The sequence below is a fragment of the Neophocaena asiaeorientalis genome, unplaced genomic scaffold (assembly GCF_003031525.2).
Source record: "Neophocaena asiaeorientalis asiaeorientalis breed wild unplaced genomic scaffold, Neophocaena_asiaeorientalis_V1.1 scaffold504, whole genome shotgun sequence".
NCBI lineage: Eukaryota > Metazoa > Chordata > Mammalia > Artiodactyla > Phocoenidae > Neophocaena > Neophocaena asiaeorientalis.
The window spans coordinates 1,258,124-1,269,527 of record NW_020174438.1 but is presented as its reverse complement, the minus strand read 5'-3'; the positions used below and the strand labels follow the sequence as shown (position 1 = coordinate 1,269,527).

The window sequence follows — 11,404 nt, the reverse complement described above, 5'->3', positions numbered from 1 at the left end:
TTTTATTGCCCACAAAGGAAACACTGTGCTGATTCTCAGTCACTCTCCATTTCCTCCAACAGTCTCTAACTTTAGCAATCACTATTCTACTTTCTGTCTTTATGGATTTGCCTCTTCTGGATATGGGTATAAATGGGATAATACAATATGTGTGATCAAATTTCATCCATATTGTAGCACATATCAGTACTTCATTTATTTTTATTGCCAAACAATATTCTATTTTATGGATGAACATGTTTCATCCAATATTTGATGGACATTTGCATTGTTTCCACCTTTGGCTACTTAAATAGTAACATATGAATATGAATGTTTAGATGCTCTGTACGAGTTTTTGTGTATCCAAAAACTGGGTCAGGTGGTAACTCTGTGTTTAACCTTTCTAAAGCAGCTGCATCATTTTACGTAGCAGTATATGAGGGCTCTGATTTCTCTACATCCTCGCCATCTCTTGTTATCTTTTTTATTGTAGCCATCCTGGTGGGTGTGAAGGTGTATCTCACTGCAGTTTTGATTACGTTTCCTTGATGGCTGATGATGGTAAGCATCATTTCATGTGTTTATTCAGTCAGTTATACATCTTCTTTGGAAGAATGTCTATTTGGTTCCTTTGCACACTTTTTGATAGGGTCATTTGTCTTCTTATCGTTTGATATATCATTTTATCATTATGTTATTTGAACCCTTAATATAAAGTTATCAACATATTCTAGATATAAGTCACAGATATATAATTTGCAAAAAAAATTTCCCATTCTATGGATTGTTTTTTCACTTTCTTGATGATGTCTTTTGAAGCACAAAAGTTTATTTTTGATGAAGTCCAGTTGATAGTTTTTTTTTCTTTTGTTACTTGTGCATTTGGTATCACATGTGTATCTTGAACAACATCCATGCTACATACGTACTACAATAGCTCTTACCTGACAGTATTGAGATATTATTGCCTTGTCTCTTCCTGATGGGACTCTGAGCTCCCTGGCAAGGAGCAGGGGGATGGGGAACAACCATGCCTTAGTAAATTCGTATCCTTAATAGTCCTAAGTGGTTGTTCTCATTCTAGCAAAGTGGTTAAGGACATGGGCTCTCCAATCAGATGCCTGGGTTTGAATCCCCTCTCTGCCACTATCACTGTGGCCTTGAGCAAATTACATAGACTCACCAGGCTTCAGGGACTTCAACTGTAAAATAGGGAAAATAGCAACCAATTAGCATTATCCTGAGGATTAACTGGGTAATGCATGTAAGGTGGTTGGCACAAGGCCTTGGACTTACTAACTATGTTAGCTGGACCATTATTATCTCAGTACCTGGCAGAGAGTAAACATCCAATAAATGCTTGTTGAATCAATGACTGATAAAAAGGGTCATTTAGGAGAGCAACCCAATCTCTATGTAGAGTCACAATCCTGGTGCCCAGGGGGGCAAACAGAAACTTCTACTCTCTTGGAGAGGGATATCTAAACCAGTCCATACCTACCGGGGGTGGGGTCCCATCTGACACACTCTCCAGATAAGACTTTTCTTGACCTGGGCATTTCTCCCACCTTGAAATGTCTGTTTACACAGCTCACCCTTTGAGGGTCCTGGGGACAGTGTCTTCTGCTGCTCTTGCTTAATTATCTCCTAAACGTACAAAGAAAGTAGATAATTGTTCCAGGAGGAAATACTGCTGGGCTTTGATTCCTAAGCTAGCATTACAGAGATGTCAGCATTTCTTATGAAGTCCTCAAGCACTAGATTTGCACAAGCACTCTATCCCTCAAGTCATTATTTTGTGACATTTGTTAAGAAATATGCTTTCTATTTTACAGTCAGAAGCTTCTTATCCTAAGTGTGTTTCTTTCCTTGGTCTTGGTGAGACTGAGGCTGAGTTCACTGGCCACTGAGCTTAAGCCAATTTTTAATTAATTGCTGCTACCAAGTGGAGGCAGATTCTGGTCGTGGGGATGCTACCCATGGGAAAGGACAAAGCATGCAAAAATCTAAGATGAGTTAAAGGATCATCACAGCAAAAAGCAAATATAAATGAACTTCAGTTTTTCTTATCCTTTGGGAAGTTCAAAAGTTATTATCCATCATTCCCAAAATGAGAAAAATAGGATGGCTGGTTTTTTTGGAGCTGCCATTATTGGGTTCATCACAAGCCTGATCTTTTCATTGAAGCAGGTCCTTTAATGCCTGTGCTGGGAAGTGAGTTCAGCTTTATCCTAGTTGATGACTGATGTTTGCTCAAAGGTGTTTTCTTTCTTGGATTTTACCTGAATTGTGTGTGTGTGTGTGTGTGTGTGTGTGTGTAGGACTGGGGTTGGGAAGGATGAGAATACAGATCAGTAGAGGTCAGAGGAGGCTTCATGCCCCTCATCTGTGGAAAGGATGGCAGCCCTCTAGGTATGTAGAGGGACAATCGCTGCTACCACCTTTTCATTCCCTAACACCAATCCTATGAGCACAGAATATCTCCATTCTCCCCTCAAAGGTCTTCCTAAAACAGGTTGACTCTACTATTCCTCAACCCTCAAGTCCGCTTCAGTATCAGAGACAGCAAACATGATATCATAGAACAGCAAGGAACTACGAGTCAGAAGACATGGATTTGAATTCAGTTCTGCTGCTGATCTTGGGGAAGTTGCTTAATCAAACCAGAGTCTAACTGACTTCAACACCAGAGCCCAAAAGAGGCTCAGCCTCTCTCATGAAGAACCTTGAATGATATGCTGAGATGCTGAATTGGCCTGGGCGGGCATATCAACATCCATTGTAATATGGGTATGATCCAGGGCTCCCAGGCCACGAGCAGAGGGGAGCTGAGACTGGCATGATGACAGTAGTTACAAGTCACCTGTAATAGCCATGAGAGCCCTCCCACCAGTTGTACGCACGTAGTCCCTGCACTGCTGACGCAGGTGCCTTGCTGCTCAGCACGCCATGGGGACGGGGCGGGGGTGGGGGGGTGGGGGAGGGGGTATGTAGGATATTTCAGTTTTTATTTCTTTTATGTTAAGCTCCTTTGCTTTAGGATTCAGCATGAGCCCATTGGGATGAAGGGCAAGCTACAGACAGACCCCATGCTGGGCTCAGGCCTCTGTTCACCTCTCCCACTGGCTCACTGTCTCTAAACCAAACTTGTGCTCTTTTCCAGAAGTCTCCTGGACTCCTCATGCAAACAGGTTCTCAGTAGACAGTTCCCTCTAAGGCTAGTCATATGCAGCTCTGGGGGTAACTACAGCTTGGCTTCAAACCAGGCCCCTCCAGCCATGTTTGCTTTCTTATGTCTAGGTATGCCCTTTGAGAAATGGGTTCATGTCTCACATTGAATGCATTTTCCATCAGCTTTATTGTGAAGACCAATTAGATGTTTTATTGTATAAATCATCTTAAGGCCATGCATTCTTGACAGGGGCAATATCACCCCAAGGGAGTGAAAATGGGTGCTTGGTTATATGCTTTATGTATAAAGCACAACATATAAATAGTATACATATATACAAAATATTGGTGGTGTTACAATTTCATTGGGGATATTAGGGAAAAAGTGTCTAAAAGGCTACTTAGGGGCAATAATGAAAAAAAGTTGAGAAACACTCTTAAGACCCTAAGATAAAAGGAATATTTATGTAAATTACAAATATACTTTCTGTGTGATTATCTTTCTGTCCATGCTTATTAATATATAATTTCCATCTAACAAAAATATTAGTAGGGCTTCCCTGGTGGTGCAGTGGTTGAGAATCCGCCTGGTAATGCAGGGGACACGGGTTCGAGCCCTGGTCTAGGAGGATCCCACATGCCACGGAGCAACTAGGCCCAGGAGCCACAACTACTGAGCCTGCACGTCTGGAGTCTGTGCTCCGCAACGAGAGGCCGCGATAGTGAGAGGCCCGCACACCGCGATGAAGAGTGGCCCCCGCTTGCCACAGCTAGAGAAAGCCCTCGCACAGAAACGAAGACACAACACAGCAAAAATAAAATTAATTAATTAATTAAAAAATATATATTAGTAAAACAAAATGAATGTTGAAGACTCCTGTTTCAGAATGTGTCTACAGATGTTAAACATTTCAAGAAATCTCTTACATAGGCTGTATTTGGAGTACTTCATATATTTGGAATTCTGTGCTTTCTTAAATGATAACATAGAAATTCCCCAAATGGTTTTATTGGCGTTGATTACCATCCTTGAATTTGAATGGAAGCCCGTTACACATCTGTGATCAATTAGCTTTTGATTATTGGCTAATGATACACATTTAAATATATCCAGGAGACATATTATGGTTCAATACAATAATTAAATTAGTGCTATGATTGAAAATATTTTAATCTTTCATCAATCTAGGGCACTCATGGAAGGAATATTTATTATTTTGTTTTAGTGCACAATTTACAAAGAGCTTTCAAATAACTTCATTTGCTAATCACTCATTTCACCCTCACGAGTCCTATAAAGTTAAGATTAGTATCAATTTAACCATTTTCGTTTTAGAGATAAGGAAGCTGAGGCTCCGTCAGCTTAAATGATTTGTTTAAGAGATTTAGCTGCGAAGAGTGTGTATGACCTCAGGCTGCCACAGCAGCGCATCAGAGACTGGGTGGTATAGGTGAGTAAAAAGTCTTTTTCCTACAACCCTCTTAGGTTCTGTGCCTGGGGACTGCTTGAACTGGGCTGACAAAAGACAGATTAACAAGAGAAAAGCAGAAGTTTGTCACATTTACATATGGGAGCAGTCAGAGATCAGTAACTCAAAGGGTTGGTTGGAATTTAGGCTTACATACCATTTTAGCAAAGGAACAATACATTTTTAGAGAGATCACAAGACAAAGGAAAAGAACCTTGAGTCTCTAGGAACAAGAAATTGTGGGAAGGCAAATACAGAGGGAACTAATGGTACACAAAGGCTAGTTAGTGAAGTTTGCTTATGTAGATTCCTCTGGTGCCATCTCTAGGCTGGTGAGGGATTAAAGTTGTATCCGATGATTAACTTTTGTCCTTCCTGGTAGAATAGGGAGGAAATTTGTGTCCTATTTTTAGGCAAATAGGGGAAACACAGCTCTTTTCTTGTATCTGCTTATTCTCGACTGCCTTCAGCTAAAAATAATCCTTATGCCAAAGTAGTATATTTTGAGGTGGCATATTCTACCACTCTACCATGGCTTAAACAACAGAAATTTATTTCCTCACAGTTCTGGAGGCTGGAAGTCCAAGAGTAAGGTGCCAGCAGTGTTGGTGTCTGGTGAGCCCTCTTCCTCGCTTGCAGATGGCCACCTTCTTTCTGAGTCCTCACAGGGCTCACGTGGGGAGAGGAAAAGATCTCTGGTGTCTCTTCCTCTTCTTATAAGGTCACCAATCTTATCGGATTAGGGTCCTACTGTATGACTACATTTAAACTTAACTACCTCCTTATGGGTCCTAGCTCCAAACAGAGCCACATTGGGGGTTAGGGCTTGAACATATGCATTTGGCAAGAGGGGAGACACAATTCAGTCTGTAACAGAGTGGCAATGGGATCTGAATTCCTGCTCTGACTCCCAAGCCTGTTCTTCTTTGTCCCATCACGTGACCCCTCCACATGCTGAAATCCATCCTCTGAGCCAGAGCCAGACCACTGGCAGCAAGCCTAGAGCAGACAGGCAGCTGTCTGACTCTGGGGTGACTACTAGAGTTGGGAGGAAGGTGTGCATCATCTGTATCAGGGGGAAGAAGGGCAGGGGGAAAGGCAAGTTTGCCCTTGACGTGGCCACTGCCTTAATTCAAGTGCTTATTATCTTTTGCCTTGACTCTTAGAAGAGTCCCCTGCTTACTTCCCCTGCCTCTAGACTTGTCCCACTCTATTCCATCCCCCAAACAGACAACAGAGTCCTTTTTCTAAAATGCAACTCTAATCACCTCTTTACTGTGCTTAAAACTATTCAGTGTTTCTCAATATTGAGATAAAGTCAAATTCCTTAGCTTTGCATTTAAGACCCATCATGACCTTGGCCAGGACCACATCTCTGACATCATTTCCTGTCCTTCTCTGTCATATTAAACATTCCAGCTACACAAAACTCCCTTTTATTCTCTCCAATACAGTTCAAGTTGAAAATGCTTACTCTTGTTTATAAACTTAGCTCAGATGGCATCTCTTCTAGAAATCTTCCCCCCAGATCCCTCCTAAAATACTTAACCATTCTTTTCTTTCTGAAGCCATGATAATTCGATTATAAAAAACAGTTACCCTCTATTGGAATTGTCTCTATTTTTATTTCCCCTAATGGAATGTGGGCCTCCTGTAGAACAGGGGCTCAGAAAATACTTGCTGGACAAATGAGTGTTTTGTCATGAGATGGCAGGTCCCTCACTCAGGTGTGTTTCTTCATCTTCTCCATCCCTCAGCAAGCAATAAAGCCAGCCTATTCCTATGGGAACTTCCAACTCTGGTTATTCTCCATCTCTAAAGGCTGATAGATAATCTCAATCAACAAATTGACCCTCATAGATTTTCTGCAGTTATAGCAAATATCACCAGGAAAACTGGATTTCTCCCCATACTTGGTAACAATCGCTTCATCCCCTCTTCTATTTGGAGTAGTGCTTCTGTGCCTTATGTGGCAGCCCAACTCCATATAGTTTTTAGAACTCTGGGAGGTCTCTAAGGCTCACAGGAAATCAGTCCTCCTTGCCTTCCTACAACAAGCAAAGGCCCCCTAGAAGGTCCAGATTTCACCTGGAAGGTCAAACACAAGCCCTGGAAAAATCCCTTTGGTCAGAGGCCAGACTTGGTGCTTTACTCACCACCTTCAGCCAGTTGTCTCTTTAACTAATTGGTCGGTCAATTGTTACAGCTTTTTCCATCTGACCAGCTGTTTAACTCCGAGGTCTATCACTTCCTTCCCAACTTGAGATATACTCAATCATTCACAGAAGCCTTTTCTGTCTGGCTCAGATCCCACTCTTTGTTCCCTCTCCTTCCTTCTTCTCCTTGAGCCAAACCACCTTCAGTGCTGACCCAAGGAGAGAAAGACCTCAGTGTAACATTAAAATTCTGCCGCTTTATGACAGAAGAGAGGGATTGCAGTCTAACAAAATTGTCTTTAGTCAAACACACAGACGGTTCCTGAAGATTATTAAGATGGTTCTTTATTTTAGGATCAAGAGGTCTATTCCAGCCTATACGGAATCCACACTGTGGATTCAGCGGTTCATATATGGCTTCTCCATCCTGTCTAACTTGCCTCAACCATCCTTTGTTGGCTTTATGCCTGGCACAAGACTCCCAGAGCACTCCCTTTGCTCATCCCTGTGGTAACAAAGAGTAACGTTCCTGAAACTTCTTTCTTGAACTCTTTTCTATAATCTCCTCGACACTTTATATCCTCATTTTATTCCAATTACTATCACACCGCAAGAATCTTTCATGTGTTTTTACATGTTCTTCACAATTATTATAACTTAATTGTTCCTCCAGTGAATATAAATACATTTAAAATTATTTTCCTTTTATCTACTAATCATATGATGTTATTTTTTACTCATATCTAACACTTCAATGAATATCTTCACAAAATAGATTTTAAAAAATTCTTTTGACTTACTTCCTTAGGATTAATTTTTAGTGGTGGAATGACTGGGTCACTGGAGATGCATATCACTATGACTCTTTCTAGCTATCATTATCTGGCCTTATATACACGGCACCAACTCTGTGCAGGTGCCTGTTAGAGAGCAAGATCACCCACGCTGAGGGCTACGGCTTTCCATTTGTCTTTACTGATTAAATACATACAAAATACTATTTTCACTTCCATTCCAATTGCCATATAAGTCATTGCCAGTACCTTCAAAGTACAACTTCTTATTAAGGCATGGTCACCTCAGACTTTTTTTTTTTTTTTTTTGCGGTACGCAGGCCTCTCACTGTTGTGGCCTCTCCCGTTGCAGAGCACAGGCTCTGGACGCGCAGGCTCTGTGGCCATGGCTCATGGGCCCAGCCGCTCCATGGCATGTGGGATCTTCCCAGACTGGGGCAGGAACCCGTGTCCGCTGCATCGGCAGGCGGACTCTCAACCACTGCGCCACCAGGGAAGCCCACAGCTCAGACTTTTTAAGCACCATTAACTTAAATCAAAATTTTCAAGCCCCACTAACTAAACTGCCATTTTCAAGTTCCTTTAAATCCCGTCTCCACTTTGGTTCAAGACCTGTTTCACTACTGGAAAGGTGACATCCTGCACCTGTTTCATGGGGCTCTTCCCTGTCTCCCTCCCCTCTTTTCCGTCCTTATCTACACTGGTGTCTACACAGGTGGCATCTCTCTAGATAGTGCATCGGCTCTGCCATGGGAGTTAGTCTAACTCTGCATTTCTTTCCCTAGAAACATGTTTTGACTCCTTATTCCAAATGCTCAGGATTATTCCAACAATGCTGTCAGAGCCCAAAATAGCTTGGAAAATTTTCTTTGGAAATTGTTTTCAAAAGCCATAGGCATGCCCTTTTGAATCTCCTTATTGGTGGCAAAACTTGGTATTTAGAAGATAGATTTTATTTGTTGGAAGGAAACTAGTATCTTTTACGTATTTTTCGTATCAGACAGGATCCTGTCAGAAGCTAGAAACCATGCCATTATTTCAGTGAAGAGAATTTAGTATAAAGAGAACTTCTTCCCAGATAGAACTACACAGGCCAAAAGGGGAAACTGAGGTATCATGAAGGTCGTAGCTGCAGGAGGCAGCTGCCTCCCCTAAGGATGAGGGAACAAAGGGAAGATGTTGGGATTACAAACTTAGAAGTTTGCAGAAGGGGCCTGCAGAGCTGGGACTCGGCCCCTGAGGGACAGGGTGTGCTCCGATGGAACTTGGAGCCCGGAGAAGAGGCCCCTCAGAGCTGGGGTTCTGACTCCTGAGGAGGAGGTGCCGGTGGCTAATGCTGTCTTTCTGAGCGGTCACACTGAGGTTGGTTCTAAGAGTGTGGAAGGGCAGCAAACTAGAACCACCTGTGCTGCTGGAACCAGCAGCTGCTGGAGGGTGAAGAGTGTTGCTGGGGCAACGCTGATAGGAGCCGGAAGCAAACAAAGGAGAAAGTCTCCATTCCCTCCTCCAACCCGCAAGTTCCCTATGGCATCCCTGATAGGCAGAGCCTAACAGGGAGAGAGCTGGCAAAGGAAAAGTGTCATTTGCAGAGGCTCAGCCCCAGTATCAGAAAGTAGAGTGAGGAGGAGGGGAAAACTGGAGACCAGAAACAATGACTTAATAACGAGCAACCGCCCAGGTACCAGGTACTCGGTAAGTATTTTGAAATAGGAGATCTTTAGTGCTCACGCCACCCCTGTGATTGAGGAATTCTTGCCCTGTTTCATGGATGAGGAAGTGGAGGCCCAGAGAGAGTAAATGATATTAGTGGCCCTGAAATCAGAACACACGTCTCACTTCGTGTTCACTGCTTCGTGTTCCACTACATCTGCCTAAGTGAGGCTTCCTTCTGGATGACAAGGGAAGGAGTTTTCTTATTTCTGAGGGGGCTGTCATGAGGGGAGATAAGAAGGAAGAAAGGAAAGAGCCAGGGAGTTGGCATAAGGCTCTGCCATATATACGATTCTTCCATGTGACCCGCTCTCCAAATGTTTAGAAAATTCTACCCAGCTCATGAAACATCTGGAGTAAGTGGATTTCTTGTGAAAATTGTTAAAAGGTCTGAACGTTGCACCAAGAGAGACTTGGAGACGAATAAGGACAGCATCTGAAGATGCCGCACAAGAGTTAGAGAGGGTAAACTCTTTGGTGGCAGAAATCTTGAGAAGTTTTATGATTTGTCTAGGCTGTGTAATTGGTTTATATTTTAAGACATGGGAGGATCTGACATTTTTCTTTACTTTAAAAAATTTTTTTATTTTATATTTGAGTATAGTTGATTTACAATTTTGTGTTAGTTTCAGGTGTACAGCAAACTTATTCAGTTATACATATATATATCTATTCTTTTTCAGATTTCTTTTCATATAGGTTATTACAGAATATTGAGTAGAGTTCCCTGTGCTATACAGTAGGTCTTTGTTGACTATCTATTTTATATATATTAGTGTGTATATGTCTGATATTTAAATTATACCCATTTATTTATTTATTTATTTATTTTTATTTTGGCTGCGTAGGGTCTTAGCTGTGGAATGCGAGATCTTTAGTTACATCATGCTTTCTTTTTTCTTTTTTTTTTTACATCTTTATTGGAGTATAATTGCTTTACAATGGTGTGTTAGTTTCTGCTTTATAACAAAGTGAATCAGTTATACATATACATATGTTCCCATATCTCTTCCCTCTTGTGTCTCCCTCCCTCCTACCTTCCCTATCCCACCCCTCCAGGTGGTCACAAAGCACGGAGCTGATCACCCTGTGTTATGTGGCTGCTTCCCACTAGTTATCTAACTTAGGTTTGGTTGTTTATATATGTCCATGCCTCTCTCTCGCTTTGTCAGAGCTTACCCTTTCCCCTCCCTCCAGGTGGTCACAAAGCACGGAGCTGATCACCCTGTGTTATGTGGCTGCTTCCCACTAGTTATCTAACTTAGGTTTGGTTGTTTATATATGTCCATGCCTCTCTCTCGCTTTGTCAGAGCTTACCCTTTCCCCCTCCATATCCTCAAGTCCATTCTCTAGTAGGTCTGTGTCTTTATTCCTGTCTTACCCCTAGGTTCTTCATGACATTATTTTTCTTAGATTCCATATATATGTGTTAGCATATGGTATTTGTCTTTCTCTTTCTGACATACTTCACTCTGTATGACAGACTCTAGGTCTATCCACCTCATTACAAATAGCTCAGTTTCGTTTCTTTTTATGGCTGAGTAATATTCCATTGTATATATGTGCCACAACTTCTTTATCCAGTCATCCAAAGATGGACACTTAGGTTGTTTCCATCTCTGGGCTATTGTAAATAGAGCTGCAATGAACATTTTGTTACATGACTCTTTTTGAATTATGGTTTTCTCAGAGTATATGCCCAGTAGTGGGATTGCTGGGTCATATGGTAGTTCTATTTGAAGATTTTTAAGGAACCTCCATATTGTTCTCCACAGTGGCTGTATCAATTTACGTTCCCACCAACAGTGCAAGAAGGTTCCCTTTTCTCCACACCCTCTCCAGCATTTATTGTTTCTAGATTTTATGATGATGGCCATTCTGACTGGTGTGAGATGATATTTCATTGTAGTTTTGATTTGCATTTCTGTAATAATTAATTATGTTGAGCATTCTTTCATTTGTTTGTTGGCAGTCTGTATATCTTCTTTGGAGAAATGTCTATTTAGGTCTTCTGCCCATTTTTGGATTGGGTTTTTGTTTTTTTGTTATTGAGCTGCATGAGCTGCTTGTAAATTTTGGAGATTAATCCTTTGTCAATTGCTTCATTTGCAAATATTTTCTC

General features: G+C 41.6%; 1 long non-coding RNA gene across 1 annotated transcript in view; it reads left to right on the top strand.

Moving 5' to 3' along the window:
- Positions 1-473: 473 nt before the first annotated feature.
- LOC112407594 (uncharacterized) overlaps positions 474-11,404 on the top strand; it is a 13,163-nt gene continuing 2,232 nt past the window's right edge. The window contains exons 1-2 of the long non-coding RNA XR_003004804.1: positions 474-543; positions 4,490-4,604. This is a non-coding gene — a long non-coding RNA (uncharacterized LOC112407594). The remainder of the gene's footprint in view (positions 544-4,489; positions 4,605-11,404) is intronic.